This window comes from Coregonus clupeaformis, chromosome 20, assembly GCF_020615455.1.
Source record: "Coregonus clupeaformis isolate EN_2021a chromosome 20, ASM2061545v1, whole genome shotgun sequence".
Classification (NCBI taxonomy): Eukaryota; Metazoa; Chordata; class Actinopteri; order Salmoniformes; family Salmonidae; genus Coregonus; species Coregonus clupeaformis.
The window spans coordinates 36176058-36193501 of NC_059211.1; positions in this window are offsets into that span (position 1 = coordinate 36176058).

The window sequence follows — 17444 nt, forward strand, 5'->3', positions numbered from 1 at the left end:
CACACATTTACATGTACATTTTAGTCATTTAGCTTATCTTATCTCTTATCCAGAGCGACTTACGGTTAGTTAGTGCATACATTTACACACAAAGTATGTTTTTGCAGAATTCTGCGTGCCGAGTCTCAATTGGGTGTTTGTCCCATTTTGTGAATTCTTGGTTGGTGAGTGGACCCCAGCCTTCACAACCATAGAGGGCAATGGGTTCTATAACTGATTAAAGTATTTTTTGCCAGATCCTAATTGGGATGTCGAGTTTTATGTTCCTTTTGATGGCGTACAAGGCCCTTCTTGCCTTGTCTCTCTCAGATTGTTCACAGTCTTGTGGGAAGTTACCTGTGGTGTTGATGTTTACGCCGAGGTAGGAATAATTATTTGTGTGCTCTTGGGGGGCATGTGTCAAACTCGTTCCACGGGTTTTCGCTCCTGCCTTGTGTACTTGATTGATTAATTAAGGTCACTGATTAGTAAGGAACTCCCCTCACCTGGTTGTCTAGGTCTTAAGGTCAGTGATTAGTAAGGAACTCCCCTCACCTGGTTGTCTAGGTCTTAATGTCACTGATTAGTAAAGAGCTCCCCTCACCTGGTTGTCTAGGTCTTAAGGTCAGTGATTAGTAAGGAACTCCCCTCACCTGGTTGTCTAGGTCTTAAGGTCAGTGATTAGTAAGGAACTCCCCTCACCTGGTTGTCTAGGTCTTAATTGAAAGGAGAAACCAAAAACCAGCAGACACTAGGCCCTCCATGGAATGAGTTTGACACCCCTGCTCTAGGGCAATGGTGTCTAGATATAATTTGTATTTGTTGTCCTGGCTACAGGACCTTTTTTGGAACACGTTATTTTCACTGTCAGGGCCCAGGTCTGACACAATCTGTGCAGAAGATCTAGGTGCTGCTGTAGGCCCTCCTTGGTTGGGGACAGAAGCACCAGATCATCTGCAAACAGTAGACATTTGATTTCTGAGTCCAGTAAGGCCGGGTGCTGCAGACTGTTCTAGTGCCCTCGCCAATTCATTGATATAAATGTTGAAGAGGGTGGGGCTTAAGCTGCATCCCTGTCTCACCCTCGGGCCCTGAGGATAGAAATCTGTGTGTTTATTGCCAATTTTAACTGCACACTTAATGTCATATGTTTTTTCCCTAATACCACTTTCCATTAATTTGTATAGTAGACCCTCATGCCAAATTGAGTCAAAAGCTTTTTGGAAATCAGCAAAGCATGAGAAGACTTTAGTTTTGGTTTGTTTGTTTGTCAATTTGGGTGTTCAGGGTGTATACGTTGTCTGTCGTACGGTATTTTGGTAATAAGCCAATTTGACATTTGCTCAGGACATTGTTTTAACTGAGGAAATGTTGGAGTGTACTGCAGAGGATTTTCCAGAGATTGCTGTTGACGCAGATTCCACTGTTATTATTGGGGTAAAATGTGTCTACACTTTTGTGGATTGGGGTGATCAGACCTTGGTTCCAAATATCGGGGAAGATGTCAGAGCTGAGGATAATGTTGAAGAGTTTAACAATAGCCCATTTGAATTTGTAGTCTGTGTATTTTATCATTTAGTTTAGTATACCATCAACAACACTGGCCTTTCTGGGTTTGTATTTTGTCCTGTAGCTCATCCAATGTAATCCACTGGGTTCTGGTATTCACTAATAGCTGATTCTACATTTAGTAAATTATCATGTATATGTTTTTGCTGTTGGATCTTTATTATATGGGCAAAAAGATTGGAGAAGTGGTTTATCCATACATCTCGATTTTGGCTAGATAGCGCTTCGTGTTGTTGTTTGTTTAGTGTGTTCCAATTTTCCCAGAAGTGGTTAGATTCTATATTTACATTACATTTTACATTTTAGTCATTTAGCAGACGCTCTTATCCAGAGCGACTTACAGGAGCAATTAGGGTTAAGTGCCTTGCTCAAGGGCACATTAACGTCATTTAGCAGACGCTCTTAGCCAGAGCGACTCACAAATTGGTGCGTTCACCCTATAGCCAGTGGGATAACCACTTTACAATTTGGGGGGGTTAGAAGGAATACTTTATCCTATCCCAGGTATTCCTTAAAGAGGTGGGGGTTTCAAATGTCTCCGGAAGGTGGTGAGTGACTCCGCTGTCCTGGCGTCGTGAGGGAGCTTGTTCCACCATTGGGGTGCCAGAGCAGCGAACAGTTTTGACTGGGCTGAGCGGGAGCTATGCTTCCGCAGAGGAAGGGAGCCAGCAGGCCAGAGGTGGATGAACGCAATGCCCTCGTTTGGGTGTAGGGACTGATCAGAGCCTGAAGGTACAGAGGTGCCGTTCCCCTCACTGCTCCATAGGCAAGCACCATGGTCTTGTAGCGGATGCGAGCTTCAACTGGAAGCCAGTGGAGTGTGCGGAGGAGGGGGGGTGACGTGAGAGAACTTGGGAAGGTTGAACACCAGACGGGCTGCGGCATTCTGGATGAGTTGTAGGGGTTTAATGGCACAGGCAGGGAGGCCAGCCAACAGCGAGTTGCAGTAGTCCAGACGGGAGATGACAAGTGCCTGGACCAGGACCTGCGCCGCTTCCTGTGTAAGGCAGGGTCGCACTCTCCGAATGTTGTAGAGCATGAACCTGCAGGAGCGGGTCACCGCCTTGATGTTGGCGGAGAACGACAGGGTGTTGTCCAGGGTCACGCCTAGGCTCTTCGCACTCTGGGAGGAGGACACAGCGGAGTTGTCAACCGTGATGGCGAGATCATGGAACGGGCAGTCCTTCCCCGGGAGGAAGAGCAGCTCCGTCTTGCCAGGGTTCAGCTTGAGGTGGTGATCCGTCATCCATACTGATATGTCTGCCAGACATGCAGAGATGCGATTCGCCACCTGGTTATCAGAAGGGGGGAAAGGAGAAGATTAGTTGTGTATCGTCAGCGTAGCAATGATAGGAAAGGCCATGTGAGGATATGACAGAGCCAAGTGACTTGGTGTATAGGGAGAAAAGGAGAGGGCCTAGAACCGAGCCCTGGGGGACACCAGTGGTGAGAGCACGTGGTGCGGAGACAGCTTCCCGCCACGCCACTTGGTAGGAGCGACCGGTCAGGTAGGACGCAATCCAGGAGTGAGCCGCGCCGGAGATGCCCAGCTCGGAGAGGGTGGAGAGGAGGATCTGATGGTTCACAGTATCAAAGGCAGCAGACAGGTCTAGAAGGACAAGAGCAGAGGAGAGAGAGTTAGCTTTAGCAGTGCGGAGAGTCTCCGTGACACAGAGAAGAGCAGTCTCAGTTGAATGACCAGTCCTGAAACCTGATTGGTTTGGATCAAGAAGGTCGTTCTGAGAGAGATAGCAAGAGAGTTGGCTAAAGACGGCACGCTCAATAGTTTTGGAAAGAAAAGAAAGAAGGGATACTGGTCTGTAGTTGTTGACATCAGTGGGGTCGAGTGTTGGTTTTTTGAGAAGGGGAGCAACTCTCGCTCTCTTGAAGACGGAAGGGACATGGCCAGCGGTCAAGGATGAGTTGATCAGCGAGGTGAGGTAGGGGAGAAGGTCACCGGAGATGGTCTGGAGAAGGGAGGAGGGGATGGGGTCAAGCGGGCAGGTTGTTGGGCGGCCTGCAGTCACAAGTCGCAGGATTTTATCTGGAGAGAGAGGGGAGAAAGAAGTCAAAGCATAGGGTAGGGCAGTGTGAGCAGGACCAGCAGTGTCATTAGACTTAACAAACGAGGATCGGATGTCGTCAACCTTCTTTTCAAAGTGGTTGACGAAGTCATCCACGAGAGAGAGGAGGGGGGGGATTCAGGAGGGAGGAAAATGTGGCAAAGAGCTTCCTAGGGTTAGAGGCAGATGCTTGGAATTTAGAGTGGTAGAAGGTGGCCTTAGCAGCAGAAACAGATGAAGAAAATGTAGAGAGGAGGGAGTGAAAAGATGCCAGGTCGGCAGGGAGTTTAGTTTTCTTCCATTTCCGCTCCGCTGCCCGGAGCTCTGTTCTGTGAGCTCGCAATGAGTCATCAAGCCACGGAGCTGGAGGGGAGGACCGAGCCGGCCGGGAGGATAGGGGACACAGAGAGTCAAAGGATGCAGAAAGGGAGGAGAGGAGGGTTGAGGAGGCAGAATCAGGAGATTGGAGGGAGAAGGATTGAGCAGAGGGAAGAGATGATAGGATGGAAGAGGAGAGAGTAGTGGGAGAGAGAGAGCGAAGGTTGCGGCGGCGCATTACCATCTGTGTAGGGGCAGAGTGAGTAGTGTGGGAGGAGAGTGAGAGAGAAAAGGAAACAAAGTAGTGGTCGGAGACATGGAGGGGAGTTGCAGTGAGATTAGTAGAGGAGCAGCATCTAGTGAAGATGAGGTCAAGCGTATTGCCTGCCTTGTGAGTAGGGGGGACGGTGAGAGGGTGAGGTCAAAAGAGGAGAGAAGTGGAAAGAAGGAGGCAGAGAGAAATGAGTCAAATGTGGACATAGGGAGGTTGAAATCCCCCAAAACTGTGAGGGGTGAGCCATCCTCAGGGAAGGAACTTATCAAGGCGTCAAGCTCATTGATGAACTCTCCAAGGGAATCTGGAGGGCGATAGATGACAAGGATATTAAGCTTAAATGGGCTAGTGACTGTGACAGCATGGAATTCAAATGAGGAGATAGACAGATGGGTTAGGGGAAAAATTGAGAATGTCCACTTGGGAGAGATGAGGATTCCTGTACCACCACCCCTCTGACCAGATGCTCTCGGGGTATGCGAGAACACATGGTCAGACGAGGAGAGAGCAGTAGGAGTAGCAGTGTTTTCAGTGGTGATCCATGTTTCCGTCAGCGCCAGGAAGTCTATGAATTCTTCAATCACATTGAGCTGTTTTCTGACGTTCCTTGTTTTTTCTTAGTGTATTTCTGTATTGTTTTAGTGTTTCGCGTAGTGAACGCGTAAGCTAAGGTTTTCTGGGTCTCTGTGTTTTGGATAGGTTTCTCAATTTCTTGGTCACCTCCCTGACCAAGGCCCTTCTCCCCCGATTTGGCCAGGCGGCCAGCTCTAGGAAGAGTCTTGGTGGTTCCAAACTTTTCCATATAAGAATTATGGAGGCCACTGTGTTCTTGGGGACTTTGAATGCTGTAGACATTTTTTGGTACCCTTCCCCAGATCTGTGCCTTGACACAATCCTGTCTCGGAGCTCTACGGACAATTCCTTCGACCTCATGGCTTGGTTTTTGCTCTGACATGCACTGTCAACTGTGTGACCTTATATAGACAGGTGTGTGCCTGTCAGGAGGTGATGTGTACGCGGCGAGTGAAGTCAGACGCAGGACACAGAGAATCAGGTTGACTACTTTACTGAGCGTTACGCACAAAACAAACGTCTCCAACACTGGAGGGAAAAACACCATATGCGTAATCCGAAGTAGTAGCTAGGCCGAACATCAAACAAGACAATGAACAATAACACACAAAACCCAAACGTGAAACAAGGGAACTTATATGCTAAACAATCAACACTAATAGGCAACAGGTGTACTAACTAGACAACACAAGACAAACACGGAAAACATCGATCGGCAGTAGCTAGTACTCCGGGGACGACGAACGCCGAAGCCTGCCCGAGCAAGGAGGAGGAGCAGCCTCGGCAGAATCCGTGACAGTACCCCCCCCCCCTTGACGCGCGGCTCCAGCCGTGCGCCGACCCCGGCCTCGGGGACGGCCAGGAGGACGCGGAGCAGGGCGAGTGGGATGACTCCGGTGGAACTCCGTCAAGAGGGAGGGATCTAAGATGTCCCTCCTAGGCACCCAGCACCTTTCCTCCGGACCGTACCCCTCCCACTCCACGAGATACTGCAGACCCCCCATCCGACATCTCAAATCCACGATGGACCGGACTGAGTACGCCGGAGCCCCCTCGATGTCCAGTGGGGGCGGAGGAGCCTCTCGTATCTCATTCTCCTGGAGTGGACCAGCTACCACCGGCCTGAGGAGAGACACATGGAACAAGGAGTTAATGCGATAATCATTGGGCAGTTGTAACCTGTAACACACCTCGTTCAATCTCCTCAGGACTTTAAATGGCCCCACAAACCGCCGACCCAGCTTCCGGCAGGGCAGGCGAAGGGGTAGGTTTCGAGTCGAGAGCCAGACTCGATCTCCAGGTGCATACACTGGACCCTCACTGCAGTGGCGATCGGCGCTCGCCTTATGCCTACGGATAGCCCGCTGCAGATGGACATGCGCAGCGTTCCATGTTTCCTCCGAGCGCCGAAACCATTAATGCACCGCAGGAGCCTCGATCTGGCTCTGATGCCAGGGTGCCAGAACCGGCTGATACCCCAACACACACTGAAAAGGAGTCAGATTAGTAGAAGAGTGGCGAAGTGAGTTCTGGGCAATCTCTGCCCAGGGGATATACCCCGACCACTCCTCCTGCCGGTCCTGGCAATAGGACCTCAGAAACCTACCCACATCCTGGTTTACTCTCTCCACCTGCCCATTACGCTCAGGGTGGAAACCCGAGGTAAGGCTAACCGAGACCCCCAAGCGTTCCATAAACGCCCTCCAGACTCTAGAGGTGAACTGGGGACCCCGATCAGACACTATATCCTCAGGTACCCCGTAGTGCCGGAAGACGTGAGTAAACAGGGCTTCAGCAGTTTGTAGGGCAGTAGGGAGACCCGGCATTGGAATGAGACGGCAGGCCTTAGAAAACCGATCCACAACGACCAAAATAGTGGTACTCCCCTGGGAGGGGGGAAGGTCCGTGACAAAGTCCACCGATAGGTGAGACCACGGCCGTTGTGGAACTGGTATGGGTTGTAACTTCCCCCTGGGCAGGTGTCTAGGTGCCTTACACTGAGCGCACACCGAGCAGGAGGAGACATAAACCCTCACGTCCTTTGCCAATGTTGGCCACCAGTACTTTTCACTAAGGCAGTGCACTGTCCGGCCGATACCAGGATGACCAGAGGAGGGTGACGTGTGAGCCCAATAAATCAGTCGATCACGGATCTCGAGCGGCACGTACTTCCGTCCCCTCCGGACACTCTGGAGGAGTAGGGTCGGTACTTAACGCCCGCTCGATCTCCGCATCGACCTCCCACACCACCGGTGCCACCAGACAAGACTCCGGAAGTATGGGAGTGGGCTCAATGGACCTCTCCTCTGTGTCATATCGCCGGGACAGGGCGTCTGCCTTAACATTCTGTGACCCTGGTACATAGGTGAGCTGAAAGACAAACCGGGCCAGAAACACGGCCCACCTAGCCTGACGAGGGTTCAGTCTCCTAGCTGCCCGGATGTACTCCAGGTTACGATGGTCAGTCAGAATGAAAAAAGGGTGTTGAGCCCCCTCAAGCCAATGCCTCCACACCTTTAGGGCTTGGACCACAGCTAGCAGCTCCCTGTCCCCCACGTCATAATTACGTTCCGCCGGGCTGAGCTTCTTAGAGTAGCTCGTGCCCGAGCGTTGAGACAGTACAGCCCCAATACCCGCCTCTGACGCGTCCACCTCCACTTGGAATGCCAAAGAGGGGTTCGGATGTGCCAGCACCGGAACCGAGGTGAACAGGTCCTTCAGATGTCTAAACGCCCTGTCCGCCTCGGCCGACCACTGCAAACGCACCGGGCCCCCCTTTAGCAGGGAGGTGATGGGAGCTGCTACCTGTCCAAAACCCCGGATAAACCTCCGGTAGTAATTGGCAAAACCCAAAAACCGCTGCACCTCCTTAACCGTGGTGGGAGTCTGCCAATTACGCACGGCTGAAACGCGGTCAATCTCCATCTCCACCCCTGACGCGGACAACCGATGTCCCAGGAAGGAGATGGACTCCTGGAAAAACAGGCATTTCTCAGCCTTCACATACAAGTCATGCTCCAACAGCCTACCCAACACCCGACGCACCAGGGCCACATGCTCGGCTCGTGTAGCAGAGTATATTAGAATGTCGTCAATATACACCACTACACCCTGCCCATGCAAATCCCGGAAAATCTCGTCCACAAATGATTGGAAGACTGAAGGAGCATTCATTAACCCGTATGGCATGACGAGATACTCATTGTGACCCGAGGTGGTACTAAATGCTGTTTTCCATTCATCTCCTTCCCTAATGCGCACCAGGTTGTAAGCGCTCCTGAGATCCAATTTTGTGAAGAATCGCGCTCCGTGTAATGACTCTGTCATACTCGCAATCAGAGGGAGAGGATAACTGTATTTAATAGTAATCTGATTGAGACTACGGTAATCAATACACGGGCGCAAACCTCCATCCTTCTTCTTCACAAAAAAGAAACTAGAGGATGCAGGAGAAGTGGAGGGCCGTATGTATCCCTGTCCCAGAGATTCGGCGATGTACGTTTCCATAGCCGCCGTCTCTTCTTGAGACAGAGGATACACATGACTACGCGGAAGTGCAGCGCCTGCCTGGAGGTCTATCGCACAATCCCCCTGTCTATGCGGTGGTAATTGAGTCGCCCTCTTCTTACTGAAGACGAGTGCCAAATCATTATACTCAGGAGGAATGTGCAGTGCGGGCACTTGGTTCGGACTTTCCACCGTTGTCGCCCCTACGGAAACACCTACACACCGCCCGACACACTGATCAGACCACTCCCTGAGAGCCCTCTGTTGCCACGAAATGTTAGGGTCATGAGATATTAACCAAGGAAGCCCCAGCACCACGGGAAACGCAGGAGAGTCGATCAGATACAACTGTATAATTTCCTCATGACCCCCCTGCGTCTTCATCTTAAGTGGCGCCGTGACCACCCTAATCAATCCTGACCCCAAAGGACGGCTGTCTAGGGCATGGATAGGGAAAGGCACATCTACTGGTAGGAGGGGAATACCTAACTTATAACAGAAATTGCGATCAATAAAATTCCCAGCTGCGCCTGAATCGACTAGCGCCTTATGCTGGGAATGAGATGAAACCTGGGGAAAATCAACTTGGAAACACAAGTGGACAACAGAGAGCTCTGGGTGAGTTGGGCGCTTACTCACCTGGAATGACTCATCAGTGCGTGGCCTGCTGCCTCGATCCCTAGGAGACCCTCCCCAGCACCGAACCGCAGTGTGTCCTCTACGGCCACAGTTGGTGCAGGGGACGGCCTCTCTCCGGGTCTGTCTCCTCCTCTCTCTAGCACCAGCACCCCCGAGCTCCATAGGGCTCGGCTCGGAGGTGCTGGGGGATGGAATGGACGGCCCCAACTCCGGACGTCCGCGGGTAGCCAGCAGGGTATCCAGACGGATTGACATGTCCACCAACTGATCGAAGCTCAAGTTGGTGTCCCTGCAGGCCAACTCTCGACGAACGTCCTCCCGTAGGCTGCACCTATAGTGGTCAATGAGGGCCCTCTCATTCCATCCCGCATTGGCCGCCAGAGTCCGGAAATCCAGGGCGAAATCTTGCGCGCTCCTCTTCCCCTGTCGGAGGTGGAACAGACGCCGCTTTCCCCTCTGGGGGATGATCGAAAACCGCCCTGAAGCGGCGGAAGAACTCCGCATAACTGATGGTGGCGGCGTCTATTCCCCTCCATTCGGCATTGGCCCACTCCAATTCCTTGCCGGATAGACAGGAGATGAGGGCGGAAACGATCTCGTATCCCGAGGGCGCCGGGTAGAGTTCTACTTGAAGCAGGAAACCCTTACACCCGGCTGCGGTGCCATCATAAGCCCTCGGGAGCGAGAGCCGAATCCCACTGGACTCCAGAGATGGAACGATGGGTCTGGCCGATGGTGGTGGTATTGTAGGAGGAGGTGTGGGCAAACCTCCTCTTTCCCATCGGCTCAAAGTGTCCATCACATCCTACATGGCGGTGCCGAGTCTTCGGATCATGGCGTCTTGGCTGCTGACGCGCTCTTCTAAAGACTCCGTCGGTACCGCTGGTCCTGCTGACTCCATGGTGGTGTGTTATTCTGTCAGGAGGTGATGTGTACGCGGCGAGTGAAGTCAGACGCAGGACACAGAGAATCAGGTTGACTACTTTACTGAGCGTTATGCACAAAACAAACGTCTCCAACACTGGAGGGAAAAACACCATATGCGTAATCCGAAGTAGTAGCTAGGCCGAACATCAAAGAAGACAATGAACAATAACACACAAAACCCAAATGTGAAACAAGGGAACTTATATGCTAAACAATCAACACTAATAGGCAACAGGTGTACTAACTAGACAACACAAGACAAACACGGAAAACATCGATCGGCAGTAGCTTGTACTCCGGGGACGACGAACGCCGAAGCCTGCCCGAGCTAGGAGGATTTGCCACAGGTGGACTCCAATCAAGTTGTGGAAACATCTCAAGGATGATCAATGGAAACAGGATGCACCTGAGCTCAATTTCGAGTATCATAGCAAAGGGTCTGAATACTTATGTAAATAAGGTATTTCTGTTTTTTATTTTTTCGTAAATTTCTAAAAATGTCTAAAAACCTGTTTTCAGTTTGTCATTATGGGGTATTGTGTGTAGACTGATGAGGACATAAAAAAAATTATATATTTTTGAATAAGTCTGTAACGTAACAAAATGTGGAAAAAGTCAAGGGGTCTGAATACTTTTCAAATGCACTGCAGGTAGTACACAGGATGACATTTTTCTCTGTTGAGATAATTTCCCTATTTATTTCTAACCAGATGTGAAATGATCCTGTTTTCATTCATTTAATAGAGTGGGTTATGTCTGATCTGATCTATACCAAATTAGAATACCCCCCGAGTCCCTTCCCTGTTTCACTCCTGGTAGTTTGGTGGATGGGACTACCAGCTCTCTGTAACCTAGAGGGCAACCAGTGGGCGTTTGTCCTCAGTAGCATGTTTCTTGTAGGATGACAATGCCTGTATTTCCGATTTATTTGGTGAAGTCTGGGTTCCTACTCTTTAGTCCAACGGCATATGACCTCATACCTTGTATATTCCAGGATGAGATATTAAAAGCTTTGTGTTCCATATTGTCCAGTGTTTGTTATTCATGTGGTTTAGCCTCGCACCATTAGGTTTGAGCAGAGCGTGCTGAGCATCTTGGGAATGCTTCTTAGGTCGCAGGATGGGTCTCTCTCTCTCTCTCTCTCTCTCTCTCTCTCTCTCTCTCTCTCTCTCTCTCTCTCTCTCTCTCTCTCTCTCTCTGTTTCCCTCTCTCTCTCTGTCTCTCTCCCTCTCTCTCTCTGTCTCTCTCTCTCTCTCTCTCTCTCTCTCTCTCTCTCTCTCTCTCTCTCTCTTCTCTGTCTCTCTCTGCTCTCTCTCTCTCTCTCTCTCTCTCTCTCTCTCTCTCTCTCTCTCTCTCTCTCTGTCTCTGTCTCTCTCTGCTCTCTCTCTCTCTCTCTCTCTCTCTCTCTCTCTCTCTCTCTCTCTCTCTCTCTCTCTCTCTCTCTCTCTGTCTCTGTCTCTGTCTCTGTCTCTGTCTCCCTGTCTCTGTCTCTGTCTCTCTCTCTCTATGTGTGTGTGTGTGTGTGTGCGTCAGAAGTTTTTTATGACCTGTCTCATGATGGTGTCATGTAGGTTCCCTGTAGGGAAGTTCTAACTAGTTCTATCTAGAAAATCATATTGACTAACATGACATTGTCTTGTCTTTTGCCACTACAGAGCCCTGATGACCCTGGGAACCGCTCTCTGTAAACCTGGATGTAGATGTCCAGATTGACTAAACATACCAAGTCTCCCCTTTTTCACTAACTTTCACACGTCATTGAACACAAAACACCAATTTAACAGAATATGTGCATAAAATATTACAATTTCTCATAAAATGACATAGACTGACCAGGTGAATCCAGGTGAAAGCTATGATCCCTTATTGATGTCACTTGTTAAATCCACTTCAATCAGTGTAGATGAAGGGGAGGAGACAGGTTAAAGAAGGATTTTTAAGCCTTGAGACAATTGAGACATGGATTGTGTATGTGTGCCATTCAGAGGCTGAATGGGCACGACAAAATATTTAATTGCCTTTGAACAGGGTATGGTAGTAGGTGCCAGGCGCACTGGTTCGTGTCAAGAACTGCAATGCTGCTGGGTTTTTCACGCTCAGCAGTTTCCCGTGTGTATCAAGAATGGTCCACCCCCCAAAAGGACATCCAGCCAACTTGATACAACTGTGGGAAGCATTGGAGTCAACATGGGCCAGCATCCCTGTGGAACGCTGTCGGCACTTTGTAGAGTCGATGCGCCGACGAATTGAGGCTGTTCTGAGGACAATGTGTTCCTAATGTTTGGTATACTCAGTGTATATATACATTATTCTTTTTAAATATCTTCTAAATTAAATTAGAATCAGCATCAGATAATATTAGTAAGAGGAGGATCATTATCTACAAATCTGTTTTAGTTATGACATCCTTCTAGATGTGATGGGCCCAGCTCCTTACCAATTACATCTAACTATCAATGAGTCCTTGCAGCTTCAAAGCCTAGAGGAAATTGTCCTGTAAACTACAGTAGATTGTTCTTAACCTGTATGTTAGCAGGGTTGGGTTGGGTTTATTTTGTTACATGCATTACAATATAGTGATTATTTCATGTGTTTGTCTGGTTTATTTGATAAATACAGGACCACAGAGGTGGACTTAGAGGAACGTCCACTCAAGACTGAACTGAATAATGTTTCTCAAGATAATTCTGTCAGCTAAATGTACTACATTTAAATTCTAATTGTTATCGTATTCAGCCAATCAGTTGCACCATTTCTTATCCACATTTGCTTGGTACAACCATTGCCAATTAAAGTGACAAGGATTACACATTTATTTATCTTTTGTAGAGCTCACCTTTTTGAGTGGGTCTACATTTCCGTCAACTTACCGTAGCTTAAGAGGGGTAGGGCAGTGATGAGGCTGCAGCAGAGGGGTAGGGCAGTGATGAGGGTGCAGCAGAGGGGTAGGGCAGTGATGAGGGTTCAGCAGAGGGGTAGGGCAGTGATGAGGGTGCAGCAGAGGGGTAGGGCAGTGATGTGGGTGCAGCAGAGGGGTAGGGCAGTGATGAGGGTGCAGCAGAGGGGTGGGGCAGTGATGAGGGTGCAGCAGAGGGGTAGGGCAGTGATGAGGGTGCAGCAGAGGGGTAGGGCAGTGATGAGGGTGCAGCAGAGGGGTAGGGCAGTGATGAGGGTGCAGCAGAGGGGTGGGGCAGTGATGAGGGTGCAGCAGAGGGGTAGGGCAGTGATGAGGGTGCAGCAGAGGGGTAGGGCAGTGATGAGGGTGCAGCAGAGGGGTAGGGCAGTGATGAGGGTGCAGCAGAGGGGTAGGGCAGTGATGAGGGTGCAGCAGAGGGGTAGGGCAGTGATGAAGGTGCAGCAGCATAAAGCCTGAGCTATTGGGGTCATTTTAAATGGTGTGGCAGCATATTTCCGTGAGGCAGCAATATATAGCTGTGTTCATTATTCCCCTTCTGCCCTGGAACAAGGCCAGACCTGGAGAAGATTGCATTGCTTTAAGAGTGTTGAGAGTTTTGAGAGTGTTGAGAGTGTTGAGAGTGGTTTGTTGGAAGGAAAGGGACACTTTGCTTTTAGTTGAATATCAACAACTATTGAATGTATAGCCTGATGGAGTGGAGATGGAGAGAAGTGACTTGTCCTTGGCTCATATTCAAGCAGCAGAAATGGTCTCTTTGCTAGACAAAGGGTGGTGGTGGGGGGGAGGGTTGGGGGTTGGGGTGGATATTTCAGTCCCTCACAACATTCTTCTTCTTCTTCTTCTTCTTCTTCTTCTTCTTCTTCTTCTTCTTCTTCTTCTTCTTCTTCTTCTTCTTCTTCTTCTTCTTCTTCTTCTTCTTCTTCTTCTTCTTCTTCTTCTTCTTCTTCTTCTTCTTCTTCTTCTTCTTCTTCTTCTTCTTCTTCTTCTTCTTCTTCTTCTTGCCTGCCATGGTTTGTTGCCTCACTGTGAATGTCCTGTATCTGATGGACATTAGAGAGTGGCTGAAGACACACAACACTTCCATCTTCTAGTGGGGCTGTTGTATTGTGTTGTGTAGTGTTCTTTATGGGGTGGCACTGTATTGCACTGAGGCTGCATCCCAAATGGTACCCTATTCCCTATATAGTTGTCACACCCTGGTTCTGCGGACTCTATATGTTGAGCCAGGGTGTGTAGATTCTATGTGTTTTGTTCTATGTTCACAGTCTAGTATTGTATTTCTATGTTGGCCAGAGTGGTTCCCAATCAGAGGCAACGAGTGTCAGGTGTTGCTGGTTGTCTCTGATTGGGAGCCATATTTAGACAGGCTGTTTTCCCACAGGTGTTGTGGGATCTTGTTCCTTTTGGTTTGTTCGGTGTTGGTTGTGTTTAACCTAGGACGTCACGTCACGTCACGTCACGTCACGTCACGTCACGTCACGTCACGTCACGTCACGTCACGTCACGTTACGTCACGTCACGTCACGTCACGTCACGTCACGTCACGTCATCATTTATTGTTTTGTTCGTGTTATCACTTTGGAAAATAAAGTATGTTTGCCTTCAACGCTGCGCCTTGGTCTACTCCGTTCAACGATCGTGACAATAGTGCACTACTTTTGACCAGGGCCCATCTATACAGCGCACTATATAAGGAATAGTGTGCGATTTAGGATGCAGCCTGAGGTATTTTTATTTTTATTTTCATTGAACCTTTATTTAACTAGGCAAGTCAGTTAAGAACAAATTCTTATTTACAATGACGGCCTACACCGGCCAAACCCGGACGACGCTGGGCCAATTGTGCGTCGCCCTATGGGACTCCCAATCACGGCCCGGTTGTGATACAGCCTGGAATCGAACCAGGGGGTCTGTAGTGTCGCCTCAAGCACTGAGATGCAGTGCCTTAGACCGGAGAGAGGTAGGGGTGGTAGCTGTGACCCTCTCTGCCCCCCCATCCCCCCCCCCCTGCAGTGTAGCACAGGTGTCCTCGTGTGAAATGTGTGTCCACGGTTCACTCAGAGGTGTAATCAAGCATGAGGTGTGCAAAGCTGTCATCAAGGGAAAGGGGTGGCTGTTGGAAAAATCTCAAATCTCAAATGTATTTTGATTTGTTTAACACTCTTTTGGGGTTACTACATGATTCCATATGTGTTATTACATAGTTTTGATTTCTTCACTATTATTCTACAATGTAGAAAATACCAACAAAAAAAAAAAAAACTTGAAAGAGTAGGTGTGTCCAAACCTTTGACTGGTACTGTATATCATAATGATGATTACCATCCCTTCATACATTTGTACCACTTTATGTAATTTTTATCCAAATTAATTTAAGGATCCAGACCCAACGGCAGGATAAAGTGAAAATGGCAGTTGAAATCGGTGAGGGGGCACAATTCTGGGGGGTTCTTGCATTGGAATTATATTGAATTCTGCTTACATCACGCTAAACCACAATAAACATAAAAGTTCAAATGCCGAGACCATTGAGTGCTTTTGACGAAGAAGTGACAGGTTGGTGCGAAATCTCTGTTGCGCTCCATCAGCACCATAGAGAGCGCACTACACGCTAAGCAGGATCGTTTTTTGGCAATGAAAATATGAGCTCGCTAAAGAAGTCATTTTTCAATTCCATACCCTAGGTTTGTGCTGAAATAAAAAAAGCGGAGGCGTATCACACTATTCATGTAGCCTACCACAGATGAGCAGCGTTTTTTCCCCCCGCTTTTTATGGAAACTCAAAGGAGTCATCGCCTACCTAACCGCCCAGTGGCTTTCCTACACACACCACACCTGCTCTGTCCATGGTGCTGACACAGGGCAGCGGAGATACAGATTTTGTGCCAACATGTCACTCAATCATTTGAATTTTTTTGCTGTTTTTATATAGGGAACTAAAACTGAGGGGGGCTCAAGTTTCAACTGAGGGGGGCTAAACCCTAATTGAGGGGGGCTAAACCCTAACCCCCCCCCGTGGAGCCAGGCCCGTAAGAAATATTAGGAAGGAACTAATATCTGTTATGTTTTCTCTGATATAAACATAAATATAATATGACCTTTTCCTCCATAATTATTAGCATTTCTGTAATCTCAACTGGTGAACCATTGACATTGTTGAGATGACTCATTTAGCTAGCCAGTATTAATCACCATTGGACAATGTACAGACTGCAGACCATGTGACCTCTCTGGAGCCAAAGTGTACTCTAAGGGGGGGAGGGCACTCATGTCTGTCTGACAGTTGCTAAGCACTCCACTTGAGCACTGTACTTGGTTTCATGTAATTAATCTAAAGGAGATGAAACATCCACTTGACTTGGACCTGAGACACAGGGAACAGCAGTCATTTTATGGGCTCCTGACCAATTGTGCTATTTTGTGTGTTTATTTGCGCTGATCTTTAACTTTCTTTGTACATAATGTTTCCACCATCATTTCCCACGACCGAAAAGAGCTTCTGGACATCAGAACAGCGATCACTAACCTTGATTTTGGATGAGGATTTCTACTTCAATGAGTTGGAGGCGAAGGACATACTGCTCATCCCGGACCAGGCCCAAATTCCATACGCTAGGAAAAGGAGTGGATAAACCGCCTCCTCCGTTACATTGGCGAATGTGCAATCACTGGAGAATAAACTGGATGAGCTCCGTTTGAGACTATCCTATCAATGTGATCTGAAGAACTGTAATATCCTATGTTTTTCAGAGTCATGGCTGAACAAGGACATGGGGAAAATGTAAATCTAGCAGTGTCGGGTAATCTCTTGCGGGGGGGGGGGGTGTGGCTCTTTGTTAACAACAGCTGGTGGCGATCTCAAATATTAAGGAAGTCTCGAGGTTCTGCTCGCCAGAGTGAGACTACCTCATGATAAGCTGTTTTACCAGGATAATTTGTATCTATATTTTTCGTAGATGTCTATCTACCACCACAAACTGATGCTGGCACTAAGACCACACTCAATGAGCTGTATAGGGGGCCATAAGCAAACAAGAAAATGCTCACGCAGAGTCGGCGCTCCTAGTGGCCAGTGATTTTAATGCAGGAAAACTCAAATCTGTTTTGACTAATTTCTACCAGCATGTCACCTGCGCAACTAGAGGCAAAAAAATCTAGGTCACCTTTACTCCACATTCCGAAATGCATACAAAGCTCTCCCTCACCCTCGATTTAGCAAATATGTCCATAACTTTATCCTCCTGATTCCTGTTTACAAGAAACAACTCAAACAGGAAGTGCCAGTGACGAGTTCAATACGGAAGTGGTCCAATGAAGAAGATGCTAAGCTAGAGGACTGTTTCGCTAGCACAGACTGGAATATGTTCCGAGATTCATCCAATGGCATTGAGGAGTTTACCACATCAGTCACTGGCTTCATTAATAAGTGCATCGATGACGTCGTCCCCACAGTGACCATACGCCCATATCCCAACCAGAAACCATGGATTACAGGCAACATCCGCACTGAGCTAAAGGCTAGAGCTTCCGCTTTCAAGGAGCGGGACACTAATCCTGATGCTTATAAGAAATCCCGCTACGCCCTCCAACTAACCATTAAACAGGCAAAGCGTCAATACAGGATCAAGATCGAATCCTACTACACAGAGTCCTACTGATGCTCGTCGGTTGTGGCAGG